Genomic DNA, 7,200 nt, shown 5'->3' with positions numbered 1-7,200 from the left:
CGCTGCTATTTCAAGTGCTACTGGTGAGGAGAAGTTGATCCTTGGCTACTTCACGTCCGCCAAGGGTGGTGGCGGGTATGAGTAGGCAACTACTCAGATGTCATGCTTTTGTCATGGAGCCTAAGGGTATATAGTTCCATACTTCTTTTGTTGTTTATAGTTTTAGCTTCCGCTGCATATTTTCTCATTTGATTAGCTTTAGTATCCTCCTAGCTCTTTTGCTGTAAATTGTGAGAGTTTTCAAATACTTAAGAACATGTAATATAAGTTTAATTACTCGCTCTTTATTAAGCTATGTTGTGATGTTAAGTTAAAAAGACACGTGTTTCGATCTTGGGCACAAAACATATATCGGGACTACCTGGATGATATTATAGTTAATCGTTGAAGTCGTGATTATGTATTCTGGTTAGACTTCATATTGGGTAATACTGGAGTATTCTAGCAGTTGGCCTCCTACTCCATTCTGTTGTTCAGTTCTTTCAAGATTCAATCATGTCATGTGGTGTTTTCATTTTCTTTAGGAACTCAATAATAATATTTATATACTTTCTCATAAAAGTATAATTCAATTGGAAACACAACATTTTGATTGATAAAATCTATAACTGTGAGAAAAATTAGAATGACAACAAAATAATCACAAATACTTATATGTAAAAAAACAGTGTACATGTAACACTATAAGGGTACATTGTCAATTTCTCCAAAAAAAAAAAACTCTCATTCCTAGATCTGTAACCACACTGCTAGTCAAACAACTCTAACTCTATAACAGATCTACTCTACTGTAGATTTATAGAGCAGAGTTAAAAACCTAGTGTAAAGCTGTGTCAACATGCCCTATATTTTGCAATGCAAGCAGCTTGACTCTTATTACAGTTTTTAACATCAAAGCTGAGTTTATAGGAGAAAATAAACCCTTACATGACTGAATATGTCAAACATGACAAAGCCTATTATTAAATTTCCACCGGTGCTTTGGAAATAACTCCATGGCAATGTCCTCCAATGTGAAACATACCATCCGGATCGGCTTTCTCATGCTGCAACAACATCCACGAGCAGAGCCAGTAAGTACCCTGAAAACAGCTTGCATAAAAGAAATATATTTTGCATTGATCGATCATTTCGAGATCAGGTTAGTCGTGGTCGACGATATGATGCTTGGCTGCAGAATTTGCAGGAACCGAATAGGGGTTGAGAAGTATTTTCGGTTACGCTTTTGCGCTGTTGTGCTGGCCTGCACTTTAATTTCTTCCCCTTCTTTTTCTCTGAGATGATCATGCCGTCACTTCACGTACTCCTTCAGTACAGATCGATTGTGACTTGTGTTGACCGAGAGATATTTAGGCGTTTTTGTGCCTGTGCCTATATCGGATTGGATCCTCTTCAGACATTGCTTTGTTCGTCAACTTATGAGAAACGATGCACGATAGAAGAAAAACATTCGCATCCAATTCAGTGATTTACTATTACAAATCAACACCTCTTTCTCTCCAAAAAACAAAAGCAATATGGCAAGATCAGATAAACATTTTGGGCCGTGCCGGAAAGTAAACCAAAGTCCACGTTTCGATCCGTTAACGTCCGCACTTGTAGGATTCATGCCCATGGTGGCATGATCCGTGGGCTAACATACTCTATTTGGATCGGGCTAAGGCCCAAGGATGGTAAAAGCAACAGGTTTAGGCCATATTTTTTTATTCTGATTATGAATCTTAGCTAAAAAGTAAAAAAAAAAAACAAACCGTCACAATCTAAAAACCGATTCTTACCATCTATATTATATATAAAATCCCACGATCTATAATTTAACAAGAAAAAACTTCTCTATAAAACTCAAATCGTAACAATAAAAAAAAACGCAGGACCTTAGCCCAGCCGTCCACCGGCAGCATTTGAAGTTTTAGTTTAGGTTATCCCTCTCGAGCCCGGCCATCGATCTTTATTCCTTTCCAGCATAGATACAGCTGTAGGTACGGACCGGTGTGGCACTTTCTCAAGGCAATGCATTGCATGCATATTCCTTCTCCAAATTCACCACCTCATGATGGAACCCGAAAAGCATCAAATTCATTAATTCAACGGCTCATATTTTTCCTACTTAATTCTGCTAGTCGGTGGTCACTTTTTGCACACACCAGGTATGCACAAGGGTGGACCAGGAAAAGCATGCTTCTGTTCAAATTCTTGTTTTTAGTAGATTTTAATAAACTTAAAACTTTTTCCCCATAAAATTACAAATGCCCGCAAACGGGCTTATATCCCAGTGGCAAAACTTCATTAGAGGGAGCCGACGGAAGTTCGACTCCTGTTTCGTATCCTAAAAGACATTCAAAGTAGACCGCGCAGTGAGAAGATACCTATAAAAAAATTATAAATGCCCAATTACTATTATGCCCCCACTCAATTTTCGGGCTGGATTCACCTCTGGTATGCAAGTTTCTTTTAGGAATCTGGCACAGAAGATTAGCTTCAGACTAAACAAAAGCAGCTTCTAGCTCAGCTAGCTGTCCTGAAAGGCCAACACGCCTGCTTATAAAGTGTATACAAACAGAACATTCAGAGCTACTTCAAAACTAGAGTTCCTATAGAATTCATATATTCAGATATGTGTGAAATAAATAGTGTGTTGATGAATGATGAAAAAAAATATTTCATTACTTTGATTTATAATACGACTAGATATTATTATGTTTATTTGTTAAAAACAAAAGATGAGGTTCTAGACCATTTTAAAATCTACAAGGCAGAAGTTGAGAATCAAGTAGAGAGAAAGATCAAAAGAATTAGGACGGATCGTGGTGGAGAGTATTTCTCTAGTGATTTCAATTTATTCTGCGAGAAATATGTGATTATTTATGAGAGGACGCCTTCCTATTCACCCTAATCAAATGAGATTGCCGAAAGGAAGAACTACACATTGACTGACTTGTTTAATGCCATGTTAGACACTGCGGGATTATCTAAGGTATGGTGGGGGAGGCTCTGTTGACTTCATATCATGTCCTGAATAGAGTTTTTCTCAAGGATAAGGAGAAAACCCCATATGAAGAATGGGAAGGGAGAAAGCCATCATTTTCTTATTTGCGCACTTAGGGATGCTTGGCGAAGTCAATATACCAGTAACTAAAAAGCGCAAGCTCGGACCTAAAACAGTGGATTGTGTCTTTCTGGGATATGCTCATCGGAGCATTGCTTATAGGTTTTTAGTGGTTAAATCTGAGGACCTGACGTGCATGTCGATACAATGATAGAGTCTCGTGATGCAATATTTTTTGAGCTCATATTTCCTATGAAAGATTTACATAGCATGTCTAGACTATCTTCTGAGATAATCTCTGAACCTACTTCATCTCTTGAGATTATTGAACAAGTACATGAGCAAGATCCTAAGGAGGATGACAGTGAAGCTCCTAGGAGGAGTAAGACACAAAGGGTTGCAAAGTCTTTTGGTGATGATTTCATCATGTACCTTGTGGATGACACTTCCAAATCTATTTCAGAAGCGTTTACATCTGCAGATGCAGACTACTGGAAGGAGGCTGTACGGAGCGAAATGGATTCCATCCTTGTAAATAGAACTTGTGAGGTCACAAAACGACTCTATGGATGCAAACTTGTAGGTTGCAAGTGGGTGTTCAAGAAGAAACTTAGGCCCGACGGTACTATTGGAAAGTACAAGACTCGGCTTGTGGTCAAGGGTTATACACAAAAGTAAGGTGAAGACTTCTTTGACACTTATTCACCTATTGCGAGATTAACTACTATCCGAGTACTACTTTCCTTGATTGTCTCACATGGTCTCATCATTTATCAGATGGATGTTAAGACAGCTTTCCTTAATGGAGAGTTGGACGAGAAAATTTATATGAAACAGCCTGATGGGTTTATAATAAAATGTAAAGAAGGTATGCTGTATAAGTTGTTGAAGTCCTTTTATGGCCTTAAACAAGCTCCTAAACAATGGCATGAGAAGTTTGACAGAACTTTAACATCTGTAGGCTTTTCGGTCAATGAGGCAGATAAATGTGTGTACTATCACCATGGTGGGGGTGAGAAAGTTTTATTGTGCTTGTATGTTGATGACATACTGATATTTGGGGCAAACCTTGACGTGGTTAATGAGGTTAAATCTTTTTTTATCTCAAAGCTTTGATATGAAAGATCTGAGTGAGACTGATGTAATCTTAAGCATCAAGTTAATCAAAAAGTTAATCAAATAAGAGAATATGATTACTCTTACACAATCTCATTATGTTGAGAAGGTCTTGAGCCACTTTGGCTACCAGGACAACAAGTCTTCTCCAACACCTTATGATCATAGTGTGATACTTCGAAAGAATAAGAAAAGTGGCAGGGACCAACTGAGATACTCTCAGATTATTGGATCACTCATATACCTAGCTGGTGCTACAAGGCCTGACATCTCATTTGCTGTGAGCAAATTGAGTCGCTTTACTTCTAACCCGGGTGATGAACATTGGTGTGCGCTTGAATGAGTCATGCACTATTTGCTTGATACTATGAGTTATGGTCTTCACTATTCCGGGTACCCATCGGTCATAGAGGGTTATAGTGATTCAAACTGGATATCTGATTTTGATGAGATTTACGCCACAAGTGGATATATATTCACTCTAGGTGGTGCTGCTGTGTCATAGAGGTCTTGCAAATAGACCATCTTGACGAGGTTAACTATGGAAGCAGAACTCACTGCATTAGACATAACCACTGTTGAGGCAGAATGGTTGTGTGAGTTGTTGATGGACTTACCTGTGGTTGAGAAACCGGTACTGGCTATCCTTATAAACTGTGATAATCAGACGGTTATTATCAAAGTAAATAGTTCTAAAGATAATAGCAAGTCCTCAAGGAACAGAAAGAGACGATTGAAGTCTGTTAGGAAATTGAGAAACTCCAGAGTGATAACCTTGGATTATATCCAAACGGCTAAGAACCTGGCAGATCCCTTTACAAAGAGACTATCATGGAGTGTGATAGATAATGCATCGAAGGAGATGGGTATGAGACCCATGTGAGTTATAACATAGTGGTAACCCAACCTATGTGATCGGAGATCCCGTGAATTAGGACCTGAGAAGAACAAGCTATTGGTCTAACTAGAGGAGAGCACCTTTATTGTTTGACCCACTCAAGTGAAGATACAATACTCTTAGATATCTGTAAGGCAGGTTGGCTAATACCTTAATATATTCTGTTGGCTTTAAGTAGCAAAGATGCTGACCTACAGGGCATTCTTGAAATAACACACCTATATGAGTCTGACTATTGGTCGCAGTCTATGAGATTTGGGTGATCTCTAGCAAACTCATGAAGAGACCATGGAGTAGGACTTATATGCTCCAGTTGCGGGGCAGTCTACCGCTAGCCAAGTATCAGTTATGACTTTAAGTGAAACTTGTTTGCACAAAACCTGCAATTCAAGGCATAGTCTATTGTTCAAGTTGTGAATGAGTGTAGCTTGATATTCTAGATGGATGTTCAACTTAACAGTTTCCACTAAAACACTAGTATATCAAACAACAGTGGAAAACTGATAATTCTCTATGGGACTTTGAGATCTGGTGGGGGATTGTTAGAACTATTGGGGCCGGCCCATATAATAATTCCTAATAAATCTCAAAAACCCATATTGTGAAGAGGTGACCCATATTGAGGCCCACCCTTTATTAGTACCATATTGCTAATGGAGGTGGAGGTGGGGGTTTTCCCCATATATATATGCAAGGACCCCCACCTCTTTAGAAACACGTACAACATAGACTGCTAATTGAGAGTAGCCTTAAAATTGGGAACGCTCTCATTTAGTGAGTCTATATAAGAGTTAGAGTTTTGTCTCTTTCTCTTTCTATTGTGCTATCGTTGTAGTTTACTCCATCCCGATGTCGGCGTGCATCGGCAACCGGGAGAGCAGGTCTCCGAAACCCTCGCTCTTGAGATCTTGCATCGAGAGAGGGCGAATAAAGTTTTTGAGAAGCACTCCGCGTGACTGCTAAAGTTCTTCACCACGGCTCGTCTTCCTGGTTGCTTGGGCGTTGCCTGCTGTCATCGTCAACAATTTCGGTGCGTCGTCAGCAGGATCGATCGTGCCATCAACACGGTGCAACCAGCATCTTCAGCAGCCTCTACCACGCAGGACGTACGTAAAAATCATGTTTCTCGTACTTTATTTCCTGCAGTTCCTAATTTTGAGTATAGTAGATCTAGTCATATGTAGTGATTTCGTACACATGTCTAGATTATGCTCTGATGATATGGTCATATCAGTTTATCAGTTTCTACTTATGAATTATTTATGAATTAAATTAAACCTAAAAGTGCCTTATATTTCATCAATATCATCAGATATTATTGTAAATTATCTCCCACAGGTATGTAGCCGTGTAAGATAATAGCTATCTTTTATAGTTCACCAATGGAACATGGGAGACAAGATGTTAGTGATACTTTATTCTAGAGGCCGAAAAAGATAGAAAAAATAGTAAAATTGAAAGATAGCCAGGACACCAAAGCACTAAGATAGCCAGTGACCTAACCCTCTTACCACTATATACCTTATTTTTTATGCCAATGTTACATGATATTTTCCTTTTAAGATGTTATTACTACATTTAGGTGGCGTCAAAATTCAAACACAAGGCTACATTATCCTAGCCTTCTTTATCGGTGCCGTGGGCACAACTGCTAACTGGTCCTTTCATAAATTTACACAAAATAAAAACCAGTAACTACAGAAGATCCGGATTTACATAAAATCCCACAATCCGAACTGCCATCACCTACACTAACTAATATTAGAAGATCCTTCCCCTCTTGCTCGGTCTGCCATCGAGAGCGGCATTGTGGATAATGGCGAAGAAGGGCTGGCGGTAGCAGAGTCACTGCTCGTGCCCACGTTACCATACATGCCCTCGTCATTGGTGTTGCCCTCGGCATCAGCATGTCGAGGCCCACAACGCTAGCGTTGCCCGAGCTGGTGACGCCTCGGCGCGGGGGCTGACGTGTGCCGCACGACACCCACCCCCCCTATGCCTCATGACATAGCTAGGTTTTGCCCCTGACGGCCATCACCACCTTATAGGGCTATAAATAGGGGATCCCCCCTTCAAAGTCCAAGGCATCGAAGGCCTCAAGTCCAGAGCTAATCTCGGCGAAACTCACACCGCTTTAGCT

The sequence above is a fragment of the Phragmites australis genome, chromosome 17 (assembly GCF_958298935.1).
Source record: "Phragmites australis chromosome 17, lpPhrAust1.1, whole genome shotgun sequence".
Taxonomy (NCBI): domain Eukaryota; kingdom Viridiplantae; phylum Streptophyta; class Magnoliopsida; order Poales; family Poaceae; genus Phragmites; species Phragmites australis.
The sequence above is the reverse complement of the archived record's forward strand: the minus strand, read 5'-3'. Positions refer to the sequence as shown.